An 18048-nucleotide genomic window follows, 5' to 3' on the forward strand; every position below is an offset into this window, starting at 1 on the left:
TAGTTTAAATGACCAGTGACTTTGAAGTTGAGTGGAACAACGTTTGTTTTGACACCTCTCGATGCGGCACTTCACAGAATTTGCCAACACCGAAACTAAAATTGTACATTTTTAGTCACCAATAGACAGGCAGAGACAAAAAACTTGTACCACTTTCCCAGCCATCATGAAAAAGTAGAAAAATATGTAGCTGAATCGATGTGAAACAGGAACGGGATGATAAGGAAAATAGGCAGGCAAAACCTTTTCTTGATTGAATAAATGTGAAACAAGCCCATGTGTAGAGAAATTTGTGATAATTGCAGCAATCCTTGTTACACTACCAAGTAGGCTGGGGCAGCTTTTTTATGTCAATGTAATTACTATCTGAGGCCACTTCAAACATTTGGTGAATAAAGATTGTGTATTGGCGAAGAGTTGTGCAATGTATTTTAACCTTTTACCAGGCACCTTGTTTTTGAACACAGGCCCAAAAATAATGTACCAAAATTAAGAAGGTTACATTTCTTCAATCATTTTGGTTACAGCCATAACCCTGGTCTCATTTAAAAGGTAAATCTTTAAATTTTACAACCAAAAAGTCAGGATGAGTATAAGTGATCCTGAAAATAATGTCACCAAGCCTAAAGTGTGCCACGGGTGGGACAGTGTTGCTTAACAGGTTAAATCTGATGGGCTTGGCATTGAAACTGTTTTGCACCTCACTGTGTGTACATTCTGAAAATAGAAAACATATCATACAAACCCTAAAATGCCAACTAAATGGTGGTGCTCGAGGAAAATTCAGGGTATCACAAAAGTTATTAGGGTTCATCATCTCAGGATCTTGGATTTCTGCATAAGATTTTATTGCAATCCATTAAATATTTGTCAAGATAGATGAGACCAATGTGGTTGCCACCCCCAGAGCCCTGTTGCTAGCATGGCTAAAAATCTTTCTTTAGGTATTTGTGCTCATATTATGTGTTCCACACAGAGTTAAATTGGCAGAGAGTATGAAAAAGTTCTTGTTATTTTTGGCTAATGGGACTCTAAAAAGCGAACCAGAAGGGAAGATCTGAAACTCTGCTTTGTTTAACAACTGTTTGATACACAGAACAGATCAGTTTTTATTCTAGTATACAGTATGAGGAGGCAAGAGTGCAACACAGAAATAGTATGCTCAGTTCTGAAATCAAAAAACTGTTCGGAACATACAGAACATACAGTAAATGTTGGTGGGCATGATTTTTATAAACACACAAAAATCTAGTGTAGTGAGATACAAATCAGCTCAAATCTTACCTCTGGCAGTTGCACATTCAAAGGGGAAAGCTGCTGGATAATTTAAAGACAGGGCAGCCAACTGATGTCTACTATGGCAGAAGACTCTCGAAACACTTGGACAGGGAGATACTCATCAGTGTATACAGACAATAAATATAATGCTTCATCAGCTAGCAGAGGAGATTGTAGAGTCGACTATTGACCCACAGAAGCAGCTTACTGTTGACCTTTCCAAGGCCTTGGATGTGGCGCTGTGTAACACTGAATAAATACTGAGTAGCTTCATAAAATATTAATTTTCTCAGAAGTATATTGAGTGTTTAGTTATAAATATTAATTAATATTCAATATATTATTTTGGCAATTATAGTTTTGATTATTTATTTCTGCAGCAGTGCCATGGATACAACCTAATGCAATGGACTATCAGTTTTGTGTTAAAGGGTCAGTTCACTCAAATCTGTTATCTTCTACTGAGACAGTGGGGATAAATTAAAAATTTGTTTGTGGTGTTCAAACCTTTGAAATTTGAAATACTAAACAGCAGCAGGTCTTTTGGGGCACAGCAACCTACCATTACTCTGAATACTCAACTAACCTTTATTTTAGTGTTACACATGAAATTCCATTTACCAACACTATATTTTGATGATGGCAGAAGTCTAAACCAGAAATAAAAGATTCAACATTATGTACTCTGTATGTACTGAATGACACAGGGAAAAAATGACTTTCCATACTCATAGTACCATGAATTGTGTTCTTAGAGTGGGACAGGCTAAACATGCAGCCAAAGTGCTTGAGGTGTACACTAGCTTTCAGTAGTACTGCTTATGGTTTGAATGCTGTGCATTCCTAGAATCTTGATACTGCTATGTATGTCAACTGTGCAGTTTTATAGGCGCTTCTGACCTTTCAATTTCACCTACGGCTGCATAGTCTGTCTTGCAGGACCATGAATTAGAGCGCCATATCTTGAGAGCTGCTGAGATAAAAAACCTTGGGACAGCCACCCCATATCCCAGTTCAGACAGAAGATGACAGACCAAAGGTCACCTAGATGAAAATTGGTTTCATTGCACATTCAAGGCATGCACAGCTGAAAGTGGCTGTTTGGAGCAGTGCTTTTTTTGTGATTTTCCAACAGACACTTTTGTCTTAGGGGGTACGCAGAGGTCTGGGTGCTAAAGCTACACTATTGTTGAATATGGTGAGTAAAATATTCCATCCAGTTGAAATGAATGTACTAAAAACACATGCTGAACAACTCCAAAGGTGATGATATGTCCTCTCTCAGCAGCTGCTGCTTGCTCAGCAGGTGAAACAGGTAAGCCTGTCAACTCAATTTTTCATTGAAATCAGCACACTTCACTGACACTCAGAAAAACATAAATGTGAGCATGCTCTCATATTTCTCATTTTCTTCTTTTTCTCATTTCTGCTTCAACCATGTCACTGCTTTTTCACACAGAGGCTTTCAAAGCCTTGCGATTTTTATTGCCCTTGACCCTGTCTTGCTGCATGAATAATATCCCATTAAATCTGCAGTGACGGTTGAAGTTGGCCTGGCTTTAAGGAAGCCATTGACAAGGAAGAAAGCTAAGTCCTTACAATTTTCTGGGGCCAGATGGGAGCTGATGCAGTGTGAAGCACTTAAGAAGCTAAACACGGTCCTCTTTTACCTTTTACAGTAATTCAAAGTGGTCTGTTTGAGAGTCTTTCATATATACTCAGCCAGTCTTTCATCTGTTGCAGAATGTCTATGAAAAAGAGAGACAATATGCAATAATTGAAAAAAAAATCAGCAATTTCTTATCCTTTGGCTGAAAATCCATTTAAAGGTTCTGTATGTAGGAATCAGAAATTCCTTTTCATTAGTGACATCTGTGGCTGTTAAATGAGGTGCGGCCAACATCCTGGTGATGGTGCTCGCATGATCGTGGCGTGAGACTATTGCAGGTGATATCTTTTTCCTTACACTTCTCATAATTATATAAAAGATCTCTAATTTTGTGTTTTGCACCATGTTTCAGCAAAGTATCTCTCATTCCCAGTCAGTCAGCCTCCCCTCCCCTTTTTTTTTTACCAACCAGGTTTACGAAACACCGGTAAGCTCAGTGAGCTGTGGCCGGGGAGCAACAGGCTATGTCCAGAAAGCAACAAGCTGCTCTCGGGGAGCAACGCGCTGCAGCCGGGGAGCAACAGGCTGTGTCAGGGCAGCTATGAGCTGTTGTCAGGGACCAACATGCTGCAGTTTTGTTGTGAAATGTATGCTTATTATGACCTTTGGACTACATACAGGAAAAACAAAAGGGGTAAGCTATGTTCTGCTATCACTCTGGAGCTTGTTTTCTGCTCCTTTGTTGAGGAAATAATGTTGTTTTAGCTGTGTGTGTGTGTGTGCTCAGGAGTGGGCAACTTGTCATTGCAGGGGTGTTTTGTTGTGAAATGTGGTTGACGGAGCCAACTAGCTGTCTCATTAGCTGGAGAGCTAATATCTGCAGAGTGCATCTAGTTGGATAGCACCGTTTTTGTTGTGTTGTTGTGTGGTTATGCCAGTTGTTTGTTGACATTAGGGGGAGAAAGGCAAGGCACTTGGGAGCACACAAAAATGTCATTTCCGTTGGATTTTTGTGCAAAATCCGACCTGAGGCGTTCACATAGAAATCAGTCCACAGGCTGTTACAGGCAACTGAGAAAGTCGAGGAAAGTCTCATTTTTTAAGTTACGTTACTACCCATTCACTCGTGGACAATAAAAAACGATTAATGCATGTAAATTGCTTCACAGTTCTATATATAGAACCTTTAATAAGGCTAACTCACAGGCTAATCGTCACATATTCACTGATTTGTATATGATGCCTTTAATTTGTTTACTACTAGAACAGCAAATAGCCTTTAAAGCAAGACTATGTAACTTTTGCTGAGCAGTGGCAACAGCAGCCTCTGCTGCCACAGGTGGTAATAACAGGTTGCTGGCACAATTAATTCTGTGACTTGGGTAGCATCAGGCATGGCCCAGGAAGATGCTGATAGGGTTGGCAGAGGTGGTGAGGATGTCCCATGCTGCAGCTCGGACAGTGTGACCCAAGGCCAGTCAATGGCCTTTGGGTCCAGAGGGTAGAGGCCGCACCTCCTCAAACCAGCCAACACCACTCTCAGATCTTTAAGCCTCTGGTATGAGTTTCTAAGGACCCGTGAAACTCATTATTGAAAACCAAGAAAGAGTGACTCACAGCCAACAGAAGTCCTGTAAGATCAGAGAAATCTGCCTTCAAGGGTCCAAAGAAACATCCAGAGGCTACAGGTTGTGAGACATATGAGGTGAAAGTCACAGGAGAATGACCCCCTCCCACTGTGCCGCCTGGACCAGCTCTGGATTCAGGTGGGACTGGTGTCCATTCATGATCAGCAGCAGTGGGCGATCCTGGGCAGTGAACTTCAGGAAATGCCTGACACACTACTTTCTAAACAGCTCACCATCCATGTACCCTGCCAGCAACATACCATAGAGGGCATCAGGGATCCCTTCCTTGTTATAGGGAAACCTGGATATGATCCCTTGTAGATGATGAAAGGGGGGACATCCTCCCCAGCAGCATTAAAGCAGACCAGGATGGTGATGTGGTCCCTGGTTCCCTCATCCTGCTTATATGTGTGTGTGGTCCCTCGGGGCACGATGACCTTCCTGCTCATGGAGTCCAGCTGAAACCCCATCTCATCTCAGTTGTAGATCTGACAGGGTTTCTCCCTCAAGCCGTGTTCCTTCAGAGTGGCAGTGAGGAGCCTGAACTATCAATTTATGGGCTCCCTTTTGGCACAGGATGCCTTCCCACAGTCAATGATGTCTGGGGTCCGGGCAGTGAGGTGGTGCCATTATCTAAAATTAATCCACCACATCTGGCCAACCACAGTCTTCTGTGCATTTGGGTGTCAGTGGTTACAAATGGCCAGAGCATGGGCCAGGACCTGAGGCTTTGTGAATGGAAATCCATGACTGGCATAATACAAACAGTACTCAGAATTTTCATCTTCAGGGGTGAGAAATGGCCTCTGACCATGGACACAGCCAAAGGCCACCCTTCCACCGACTCAGTCATTCAGGCAGGACTTTGGGACCCAAACCATTGGCTGCCTGCCTGCAAGTGAGCCTGCCTGCCTCCAACTCCTGCATGGCCTATCCCATGGCCTCTGGGGTCCACTTCCTCATCTTCCTCTCCTTCTTTTGAAGTTGTCAGGTGTTTGGCATCTGTAAATTGATATACATTTTCAGTCAAAAATAAACTCAAAATTACATCTACAGGCACATTTCATGACTTGAATAAGGTTGAAAAAAATTCTATAAATTGCCATAATTTCCATATCACCATTCATAGACATGTATATTTACCTTAAACCAAAGTAGCATTTAAATTTCCATATCCTCCTTTACTTTTAACATCTTGATGCTCCTGTAAAAGGGAAAAAAAATCTCTCTCTCTCTCTCTCTCTCCCTCTCACACCACACACACACACACACACACACACCTTATCTAACTTTCTTACTTTTTCTTCCTGTGGTCCTCATTGTTCTTGTTGTTTCCTTTCTCCTTCTTCCTTTTGCTCCTTGTCTCCTCTGTCTTCTTTCTTCTTTTGCCTTTCTTTCTGTCTCCTTTCTCTAACTTACTTTAAAGTCGAGAACATAAACCACACAAGACCACAAAGTTGAATGTCAAATACACTCAGTTTTGGTTTTACATGTGGTCAACTCATTATGTGTGTATATATATATATATATATATATATATATATATATATATATATATATATATATATATATATATATATATATATAATTGTTATGGCTGGTAGTATGTAACCAACAATGGTCCTGGCCATGCGCATCACAAATTGCAACTTGTATTAGTGACGTGGGGAGGACAAGATGGCCCTGTGCACTGTGCCATAGCCCCCGTGAGGGACCCTCATTCGTCAGTTTAAAAGCCCCCCTTTGAAGCCATGCAGTGTGTGCATATGGACCTGATTGCTGTTGTGCTGCAATAAGGGATGCTAAGTTTGTTAGTGGTTCACAATCTTCAGCTACTAGCTGAGGTCCCATACAAGTGGAAGTAGCTGCGTGTTTTGCAGCTTCATCTGCCAATTTGTTACCTTTGGCTATCAGTGAGTTTGTTTTCTGGTGAGCTGCGCATTTAATGATAGCTAATGCCTTAGGGTGATGTATAGCTCCTAATAAAGCTGAGATAGCCTCCCCGTGGGTTACTAGGGAGCCGTCTGCTCTTAAAAATCCTCTCTGCTTCCAAATGACTCCGTAAACATGGCACACTGCGTATGCGTACTGTGAGTCTTTGTAAACATTCAGTGTCTTCGATAGTCATTTGAGTTAGGTTTCTTGATAGGAAAAATTGGTGTGTTACAAGGGCTTTTTGTTGGTTTTAGCACATCTGCTGCTACCAAGCCCTTGATAGTGGGTTCTATACCTGCTATTTGGTGGGGCTTTAGCGGGTATTGTTTTTTGTATGGTAACACAATGCCTTTCTTTGTTTTAATTTGGACTGGCTGTGCTGACCTAACCAACCCTACATCTGTCTTGTGTTGTGACCATAGTCCATGGGGTATCTGAAGTAGCAGCACACTGTGTTCTTCTGAGAGTGGCGCTTGAGTAGGGGATCTCTGGCTGAGCAACACTTGGATTCCTGTGCCTTCATCATATGTTCGCAGGGATATCTTCAGATATTGTCCACTGGCGGATGACTGTACATGGTCTTTTTGAGTTGGCTTCCATGTTGTTACCTGCAATGCTTCCTTCACCATTGGTCCCATGTCCTTTGCCTTCTGTCCTTCAGTTACCATGAGTGTGACATGTGGGCCGGAGTTAGTCGCCTGGAACCAGTGGTGCAGCTCTGGTGGCAAGACAACTGCTGCTGCAGCTCCTTGTGGTCCAACATAGAGGTCATGACACACCATGGAGAATATTTTACCACCCACCAACTCTTTCCAGCATTCTCTGTAGTCTGTGTGTTGTTGGGTTTCATCATACATCATGGTACAGTGTAGTGGTAGTTGTGGTTCAGATGCAGTGGGCAGCTCTCTTTGTACCCACGCTTTCCAGGTGTTCCACTGATGCATTAACTCTGAGTTGGGTGGCCACTGGATCCAATATACTGCAGGCTGAACGTGGGTAGCTGGTTTTTCAAGATCTTTTAACACCTGGACTGCCATCATGCCTGGAACATTTCCTTTTATAAAATCCAATTTGAGACCTTTGTGGGTGCATGTGATGGTTGCTTTTGGTGGACACAGGATGTCTCATCCTAATAGATTGATAGGGGTGTTTTCTGAATAGAGTAGGGGCGCTGTTATTGATACTTTCATGTGTACCGGTCGTGTCAGGGGAATTATTTGGGTTGTCCCAGAGAAGCCTACAGTTTGGATGGATTGTCCTGAGAGGGGAAGTGAGGAGCCTCCGCTGCCAATACAGGAATAGGTGGCTCCTGTGTCCACCATAAAGGTGTGTTCTCGATTCTGTATTCTGTCATGTGTATCCCCTCTGGCTTCTCTAGGCACCCCTATTGGCAGTCCCTGGCTGGTCCTACCCATGGATTGGTAGGACAATCCCTTCGGCGATGTCCTTTCTGGTCACACCCCCAGCACAACATTTCTTCATCTTGGTTTGCGTTTAGTTAAGTTTGGGACTGTGCACGTCTGTACATCTGTGGATTTTGTCCTCTCCCTCTCCCCTGGCGATAGTTACCTCCCCTTGATCTAGGTTGTCCCGATTGGGTTTCTGTTTATGGCTTGTAGTTTTTCCACTTTGGAGTCGCATGTCTAGAGGGCTGATAGTGTCTCTTTGCCTTATCAGAAATTCATTGAATTCCTGCTCTTCTTGGTCTTCCTTTTCTATTCTTTCTGCCCCTTCTTGACTCCTTCACGTCTCTTCCAGTTGTTCCATTTCCTCCAGTCGCTGCAGTTCCTGATATACCTTGTATCGGCTTTCCATGTCTTTTAGCTCTTCTCGCTCTATCTGCTTTCTTTGCAGGCGCTCCTCTAATCGGTTTTGTGCCCTCGTAAATTCTTCACACAGTATTCCTCTGCGCCTTTTCCCCTCCACTTCTTCTTCCACTGTGAGAGCTCTTCTGGGTGATTGATGCTGTTTTCCCTCATGTCTTGGAAGGGAATATTCACAGTTTAACAACAGGTCGCCTGTTGAGTATCGGCGTTCTGTGTAATGAGGTCTTTGTTGACTGCATTCTTCCCTTTCCTGGCCACATACAGGTAGGGTGAGTCGTCCCTCAGTTCCACATGAGGACCCTTTCACAGCGTACACTCTCCTAGCTTTTGTCGAATCCAGTTCGTCCACTAGGGAGTGTGCCTTCTTTCTATATTCTCTCATGGCCTCATCATCTGATCGCATACTTCCTCTCTCTTCCTCGCAGAGCGATGAGGCGGCTGATCCTCCTGGCTGGCTCGCCAAAAATATGTCGTGTCAAATTGATGGGTTGGAGTTGGAGAAACACAAGGCCAAAAACTACTCCTTGTTGTGAAAAAAAAATCAGAAGTCAGAGTTCCAAGCAGCAAAGTGTTCTTTAATGCCGGCAAAAAAGGAGAGCAAACAGTGTACACACAATGTACCAGGTTGCTCTGAAGTTTCTGGGCCTCAGGGCGTAGTCTTTTATACCCTTGGGTCTGTAGAGGTCACACCTATTGTCTATCCTCTTTATCATAGCCAATTACACCATTATAATTTATCCTCGTCACTCGTTGTTGGCCAAAAGTCTCCAAGATAGGTTTTGAGCTGAACTGGATATGCATTGGCATATCCAGTTTTCTCCAATCATGTTCTTTTTTTTATAACTGTTGAGGATCATTTTACACCATTATTGCCAAATCGTCTCCTGACCTTATTTTTTTAAGTTATTTTTGTCATTTTACACCCTTATTTCTTGATCTTCTCTAGTCGGTTTATTTTTTAAAAAAAGGTGAAGACTTTAATGCAAACCCAAGCAAGGTGACATTTACTACAAACGCACTCAAATTTATCCAGTGTATGAATTAAGATTATTTTATGTTGATTATATGTGATTTGTGAGGTTACATATGCATCATAATGATAATTCAACACATTGTTATTTATTGCTTATCTTACTTATAAGAATCACGCCAATGTCTTTTCTGTCAGCACACCATGAGTCTTAATGAAATTACACCACAGTAACCAATGCATAACATAAACCAATCAAAGTTAGAAGTTATGTTATTGGTAAAGTAGAGTAAGAGTAAAGCAGACACCATCTCTGAGTCTGTTCAGAAACCTATGCTAGCTGTTGCTTTGCTTCTTTCCATTGTGTTATTGTTGGACCAAAGATTATTCTTGTCTTACTCCACAGTTTGTCTTTTTTGGTGTGTTGATCCTCTGTCAATATTACCCCTTTCTTACCTGTAATGCTGTTATTTGCATATCATGCATGTGTTATTTACACAGGAAGCCGCTTCAAAATATTCTTGTCTCTATCAGCAGTAATCGGCAGGACAACATCATTTGTCAAATCACTATTAAAAATAATTATGTTTTATGAGGTGACAACGCGGTGGTTATGGGCAGGTTAGGTTAGGGAAAGATCATGATTTGGGTTAAAATCATGACTTGAAATGTGGTCTAAGTTTAAGTTACTACTTCCTTAAAGTTAGGCAACCTTTGTCGTTGTAGCAAAAGTAAACACCATCACAATCGTAGTTACAGTTTTTAAAAAACTGTCGCGACTCACAGTTGGAAGCGGGAAGCAAACGGTGGGCTCCTGCAGCAAAGTCCACTAATTCCTACACTAATTTAGGATCTAACCAGCCACCTAACCCAATCTCACAAGAGTTTTGCACATCTAGGGTTACCATCTAGACACAAACCTTTGTTGTGGTCCCCTTCCTTCATTTTTTATTTACTGCTTGGGAACACAGATATGATGGTATACTTTCAGCCATCTGGAAAGTAGTCATACCTGCCTGCTTCAGAAATATAGGCTTTGGTGGCCATGGTACATTATTTATATTGCTGAGAAATCCAACTTTTTTTAGGAGAAAGAATGTACCCTTTGCACATTTAAAATAGTTTCACTTCAAGGTTTTGATATTTAAACTGAGGTCCACTGTGCCATGCCAGTGCTACTCTTTGTAAGCCGGTTAGCTCGCTCCAACTTCTTTTTCAGCACAGATTCTCCCAGGCTCTTATTATAAGTTCTGTTATGAACACAATAAGTGCTTTTGGACAAAGAGGAGAAAACACAAACACTGGTGGTGAGAGCAAGGAATCTTAGGAGCTGCCAATTCTCACAGAAACTCACAGCTTTCTCAATGCTCTCCACTGTTGCTTGAGCAGGTTTTTTCCTACCTGACAGCCACAGGCAAGGTGGATGGACTGAAATATTCAGCTAGTCAGGAGTCCTGGGACATGCAAGAGATTAGAGATAATTGTTTTTTCTGGGCCCCACTGAGTTGACATGTCACTAACTCATGTCTTTTCTGTCACCACTACAGAATCATACCAATCATACCAATCAGTAGGTAAGAGCCTACTTTATACTTTTTACTTTATGAGTTCCCAGTGCGCCATCTCACATGTGTGCTTACCAGTAGAGTGTGCCTCTCGGCAATCCAGCAAGAGGGGAAATGGTCTTGTGGGATTACACATACACACACACACACACACACACACACACACACACACGCACACACACCCCAAAATAGATACTGTATTTTTTTTTTTTTTTTTTTGTATGAAAAGTTCAGATAGCTAGGTAAACATTGTATTAAGAATTGGAGAAAATAATTAAAAAAAACTGAACTCAAAAAAGATTCTTCACTCTTCAAAATGAGAACACTGCTGGATACTTCTCTACGTGCATGACTTTTCAGACTGTTAAATTGTTAATGTCACTTGTATGTACAATGACTGTGATCAAGACATTAGAAAATTTCTTTAGTGTTCATCATATTTTTCAGACTTTTACCTTAACTTTGACCTGACCTAAAATCTAAAAAAAAAATCTTAAATGTAAAATCAGAACCAGGCAAGATGTCTTCATTTCCCAAAACTGTTCTCACTCATAAGGTCTAAAAATACTCTCTCTGTCTCTCACTCTCTTTCTTTCTCTCTCTCTCTCTCTCTCTCTCTCTCTCTCTCTCTCTCTCTCTCTCTCACACACACACACACACACACACACACACACACACACACACACACACACACACACAATACTATGGGCCACAAACTGTAGACGTAGTTATTAACACACATGCTAACCAACATATTAGTGTACTCTGATGTTGTGGGTGAGTGGGGGAGGTTATGTTATGTGTGTGTGTGTTTGTGTATGTGTGTGTGTGTGTACACTGAGATGAAAAGAGTAACAGATAACTGGAGATGTTTTTAGAGGCTGCACACCCACTCCATCACAGCAGGAGGTCCGTAGCTTCAACTCCACCTTAATAAGGAGGATAGCTTACTGGCCTGCTCTTTATGCATAAAGAGCAGGCAATGTGTAGGCTACTAGAGTGTTCGAGTTTGTATATGCATGTATTCATGTGTATATGGTGATAAATATATGCTTACTTCTTATTTTTGAGGAGAAATGCCTCAAGTTTATGGGAGGTAGTGCAGGTGATTGGTTTGCAGGTTTGAGACACAGCAGTGGAATTGGTACAACCGGCACTAACAGGCTAACTGATGGGGCTAGTAAAATAATTAGCTGTGTGGGTGTTCCATGGACTGTACCAGATGTAAGCCACAGTGTATAAAAGGAAACAATTCTCCTACACCATCAAAATGGCTCATTGCAGTGTTTTTTAATAAAGTGGCCTATTTACCAAATTCCATTTTCTTCTCCATAAAAAATAAAAATAACTTATTCTATTCTAGCAGTGTTACTTGTAGGTTTTTATAGAAACTAATATGATATAATATATATAGAGGCCCCACCTGATGAATTTTGTATGAGTTATTATTGTATGTATTGGCTTTAATACCAGTGTTACGTTATCTATTAATAATAATCTATTTGCATAATGTATGTATCTACTGCACATATCTATATTCAGTACTGTACACATTTCCAAGTTTTTTTATGTCATGAGATCAAGTGTGCCTGTGTGTGCAGTATCCTTCATGTAAATGCCATAATTCAAAAACAATACACAATACAGAAATTACACAGCAGGTACACACTTATAGAGTAGATTAGGTTTTGGAGCACCTAGCAGCATAAATTTGCATGTTCATAAGGAGAAATTGTGTGACATTTGGCAGCTCAAGTACCTCTTGTTTGGAGTAGCTGTGAAGCTGGTTGGGTGTTATCAGAGATTTTATTGTACATTAGTCTCTGTTTTGGTGCTATTGCAAGTTGTAGCTATGTTATGTGTATTGAATTCTGGGGAAAAAATGTTATTTTTTCCTTATTGTAATGGGCAATAAAAGTCTGGCATAACTAGCCACAGAGGGAACTAGAGGATATATGAAAAAGACCACTGATCACTGTTGCTAAATGTGTCTAAGGTAGTTGCTACTATAGCTTGAGTCATTGCTGGATCTGTCCAGTGTCATAATATGTCTTGTTCTATCATCTAAGGCCTACAAGGATTACAAGCTCCTGCTCTCTTAGAGAACTTAATTAATTTGGACTGCAATGAACTGACCAAGATGTAAACTAAAAAAATTAAATCTGCACATCAAACAACATCATGATGTATAATATAACTGAGATGAAACTCCTCTGGGGTCAAGTTGGAAAGTTGGTCATCAGTTCAGACTAGAAGTGATGATTCCAGACTGATTTTGCAGCTGCAAGAGTTTTTATAATGTGATGTAATATGGTGTAGCTTTCATGTTGCTCTCTTCCCTCTCTCTCTCTTTCTCTCTCCACATGTCTCTCCTCTTTCTCTTGCTGCACTACTGTGTGATAAAGTGTCTGGTATTTAGTTTTATAACATATTATTGTGTTAATTTTACTAATGGGACCTTGGTAGCTCTGACTATGGTGGCCCCTAAGGACAAAACACATCCAAAAGCAAAAGCACAAAGATTAAGAGAAATTATCTCTCAATGAAAAAAAGAATGCAACAAATACCAAAACACATACAAAAATGAAAGCACAAATATTAAGGAAAATGCACTTCAAATCCAAAAATGCAACAAATACTAAAACATATGCAAAAGTGAAAACACAAAAATTAGGAGAAATGCAACAAATGAATGTACAAAGAAGAATAATGTGCTTCAAATCCAAAAATACTCCAAATACTGAAACACATTTAGAAGCAAAAACATTGAGGAAAATGCACCCCAAAACAAAACACAGCTGCAAATGGCAAATAGGGGGAGTGAAGAGGAGGTATCAGAAGAGATTACAACTCCTCAGATGAAGATAAAGGTCTCTGCGGAGGAACTGCAGATAGCAAGGGAAACATTCATGTTCAAGGACAACACAATCTGTTGGTTTTGAGTAGCATGTCAATCTGCAGGCAGGGTGGCAGCCAAAATGTTATTCAGATGACTCCAGAACCTACAAGACTGGCTACTTCCCATGCATCACAATGCCTGTGTAACACATTGTATACATGGAGCGACCCCGGAGGTCAAGCAAGAGGAACTGGAGGAGACTCTTTGATGCAAAGGCGATGTCACCTTCTCTGCACACCAGCCGCAGCAGCACTTGTAAGGGCAGGTCCGAATCTGGCCCTGATCAATCTGCAGCCCCACATTAGGTTGACACAAGGGGAGAAACGAAAGGGAGATGCAACTTCTGCATTACTAAAAAGGACTGCAAAAGGACAACTTTCTCCAAGTGAGGAAAAAACATGCAAGGATCACACATTCAAAGTTTTCTACTACTCTGACATCTGCAATGTCAGTGGTTTTTTTGCAGTTTTTTTTTGCCTGCAATTTGCAAACCAGTTTTGCATTTTTTTGTTTGGTTGTTGTTGTTTTTTTTTAATTTAACCTTGTGAACCATGTTGATTGATGAATTGTTATAATGAAACCCAAGATTCAAAATTGCAGTTGTATTCTTCACAAAAAAATGCACTGAAATCATTATGGCTGTTATGTCCCCCCTGTTTTAGGTAATATAGGATCAAATTTTAGTGTGATTGTTAATGTTTTTTCCTCATCCAAAAGAGTGTAAAACCTAAATGCACTATAAAGAATATGCTGCTCTGAAACATTAATTGAGAATTAAAACCATTTATTAATGATTGATAAGGTATTTATGAATTCAAAACATACATATTTGTGATTCAAAATTGGGTATGGAGTCAAATTATGAAGGGATACTTGAGACCAGTCAAAAATGAAAAAACTGTCTATTGTGAGCCTGATAATGTTATAGAAGGGCAATGTTAATTCAGTGGAATACTCTTTTAGTGTTTGTGCTTTTGGTTTTGTATGTGTTTTGTCCTTAGGGGCAACTGTATCATGCTGTGTTTGTCAACTGCTATACAGGAATTTCAGACTCTTTCCTTATTTAGTTTTCTTCATGCACATAAAAAAGGGGCCAAATGTACAAAAACACATTGTTGGCTATTGAGGAGACAATAAACACGGAGAGTAAGAATTAAATCCACTTGAATCCAAAGGAGGAATGTGGCATTCAGATGTATTTTCTGTGAAAAATGTGGTTTGAGGAAACCGGACATGGTACATAACCATATCATGCCAGAAAAAATAGATTTTGAAAAGGTGGTTCTTTATCTAAAAACAAAAGCTCTCCTCATATGGGGAGGTTTTTGATTGAAGTAAATGAATGATAATGTGGCTTGTAATTGGGGTTAGACAAAGGTTTTGACATAAATGGTCTTGTCACAGATCTAATATCTTCATGTCATGGCTGATTATTAATAGGTAGTGGTAATTTAGGCCAGGCCGCATATCACCAGATTCTATTTCACTGCTTTGATACAGATTATATGATAATATCCCTCTCTATTTTTGTGCAAGTAAATGAAGCCTTGTGCTGTACCCATGTATGGGTACAGCACAAGGCTCACTTATGCATATACTTGTGCATAAGTGATGTTGTTTTTTTTTCATTTCTTTTTAGAAGTTTTGATTTATCTACAGGTACTGATCAATTTTTATTTTGTATCTCTTGACATACAGAGGATAAAGCATGAGCTATCCATATATATATATATATATTATTTTTTAACATCCTATTCCTGTGTCCCTCATTATATTATTCGATAACCGTGGATGGTAGCTCACGACTCACAGTTCGGATGGACAGTATGTGTGTGTTTGAGACAGAGAGGAGGAACGCAAGAAAGAGAGATTGAGAGAAACTGTGAGAGCATGTGAAAATACATGTTATTTCAAGCTTGTTAAGAGTCAGCGTCTCTTACCTAAAGTCATCCTTTGACAAGATAGTGAGAGAGAGAGAGTTTGTTTGTGTGTTTTAGTCACGCATTGTCAGCACAAGTCTCCCCATGCCATCGGGGAGCTGATGCTATGCTTTTCTTCAACATTACCTCTACTTGGTCCCTCATGAATGTGAAATTTATGTATTTCTAACTTTTAAAGAAAGTTCTCCACAGTCAAACAAGCCACATATAGTTACTCATACGTCACATAAACTATTTAAAAATGAAGGGGAGTAAAATATTTATGCCTTTAAGCTCATTTAAATCCAATCCTTTGATTGTGCTGTCTCTCATTTCTTTTTATCCTTTTATTTCCTCTCTTTCACATTATGGCACATGCAGGCACATACATACACACAAAGCTTCTGCTCATCTTTCTTGTATCCTGTTTTTTTTTCCTCTTAAAAATAATCTTTTACACAGCATCACCTCCCTCTAAATCTTGATTTGTTGACGGATATGACAAAAATAACAACCAATTATTAGCAGATGAAACACATGAAGAGGAGGATAACTGCCTGATCCTTTTCCTCAGCTTATCGAAATGCAGGTGTATTAACACCTTGTGATTTATTGTTATTGATGGAGACATTACTTGAGAGCGTGACATTTCTACTCTGATACAATCTTTCGCCATGCGTCTCATTTGTGGCAGGAATCATGTCTGCTCAGTGTTCTCCTGTCCCCTGCCTTAACAACTCTGTCAATGTGCCTTAGCAACATGTCAATCTTTGTTCCAAACGGCAGGTAATTTGTAGGCGGAGATTGAGCATCGAACAGACTGTGGGCTGAACTGATTGTCAGGTTTTCTAAATGACTTTTAGCTGATGGTTTAAATTAAAATATGTCTTCCATTTCTTGTAGAAAGGGGATGAATTCTTTGTAAGGCTGTATATGAAGTGTGAAGGCTCTTCTCATCCCAGATGTTTCGTACAAGAAGATCTGTGTAGCAGAATGCCAAGCAGAAAGCCATATAGAGGTAAATGGCAGAACAGGCCAGTTTTGCCTCTGCTTGCAGACACACTGCCACAGTGTGTGTGATGGCATTGAATGAATGTAGAAGCAGCCACTCCCTAACACTGTGATCACTCTTATTCCACCTCTGCCCTACAGCAGTCTTACATTAAATTCAGCCTCCACCTATTTCCTGAATCCATTATCAGTTTTATTCTATTCATCTTCCACACACCCTGTGGTTGCAGGACGAAACAGTTCCTGACACAAACTCTGGTGGGTGCTCCGAAACCTTGGATCCTCCAGCTTAAAGGTAGGCACCATCAACCAGATGCCATCCAAATTTTTAATCATTTTGGGCACCTGATGGGACGTAGTGCACAAATATATTTGTGTGTGTTTGTGTGTGAATTTTATAATTGGGTGGTTTTGGGACTTCTGTTAATGTTTCAAGCCATCTGGGGCCGCTGTCACATAGCACATATTGGCAGTAAATAAAGAAGGCTGGCGCTGAAGTGCACATGTTGCTGCAATGGGTTACTTTTTTCAGATTCTGCAATTTGTCATTTCAGTGTGAAAGCTGGAAGCAGAGAATGCATCAAACCTCATCCAGTACTGTCCAAGCCCAGTGTGATCAACAAAAATGTGAGTTTATACAGCTATTTCTTGTTGGTTAATTTGTGTTTTCAGCTATTTCTATGGTTATTTTTGTGCTAACTGCAGCATTTAGGGTTTTACTAAAGTCATTTGAGAAAATTGTGCTCAACAACAAACTCTACAATAAATGCTTTTCGTTTGTTTATTTCAGACACAGGAATCAAACCTGTGACTCTTTTGTTATGGCACACAGTGACCTACTGTAAAAGGCCTTCCTCATACTGCTTTCAATACATCATTAAAGTCTGTGCAGAGTTCTGTTTTCAATTGTGTCTATAAAGACTACATAAATAAAACTGAATTTTATGAAAAATATACAGTACATCATTGTAAAATACCCCCAAAATGTGAAAAATACAGTAGACATCACTGATGGAGCCTTTACAACAGACTTGCTTCATCTCACAGGCTCTCTTTAGTATTCCCCTCCTCAGACTGTGTTTTTGATAAGGTACATTGCCATTCAGGGGTCCTGTCTCAGGGGCTTGTTTCAACACACAACTTTAATGGGTTGGAGGGAAAAAAACAACGTAATGATATTTAGAATATGAATTTGAATAAGATGGAACAAGCCAATTAAAGATGTGGTTTGTCTCAGTAGGCATGCATAAGTGGCTTTGACTGAATGGAAAAGAAAATGAAAGAAAAAAAAACAAAACATTGTAACTTTCTCTTGTTTAGTTTTCATTTAAAGCTTAAAACATGCAGCCATGCATTACCTGTTAGTCAGCTGTAGCTACAGCTGGGTTGCATAGCAGATAAGGAGGTA

At 40.2% G+C, this 18048-nt stretch overlaps 2 long non-coding RNA genes across 2 annotated transcripts; one reads left to right on the forward strand and one right to left on the reverse strand.

Annotated features, from left to right (window-relative positions):
• Nucleotides 1-4057: 4057 nt before the first annotated feature.
• LOC122995978 lies at nucleotides 4058-5907 on the reverse strand. The gene is made up of 3 exons (XR_006406905.1): nucleotides 5814-5907; nucleotides 5659-5719; nucleotides 4058-5517 (listed from the first exon to the last, which is right to left on the reverse strand). It is a non-coding gene; the product is annotated as an uncharacterized LOC122995978 (long non-coding RNA).
• A 10624-nt stretch (nucleotides 5908-16531) lies between these two features.
• On the forward strand, nucleotides 16532-17529 carry LOC122996062. The gene is made up of 3 exons (XR_006406925.1): nucleotides 16532-16647; nucleotides 16871-16935; nucleotides 17195-17529. It is a non-coding gene; the product is annotated as an uncharacterized LOC122996062 (long non-coding RNA).
• Nucleotides 17530-18048: the final 519 nt, after the last annotated feature.

Source organism: Thunnus albacares, chromosome 13 (assembly GCF_914725855.1).
Source record: "Thunnus albacares chromosome 13, fThuAlb1.1, whole genome shotgun sequence".
Lineage (NCBI taxonomy): Eukaryota > Metazoa > Chordata > Actinopteri > Scombriformes > Scombridae > Thunnus > Thunnus albacares.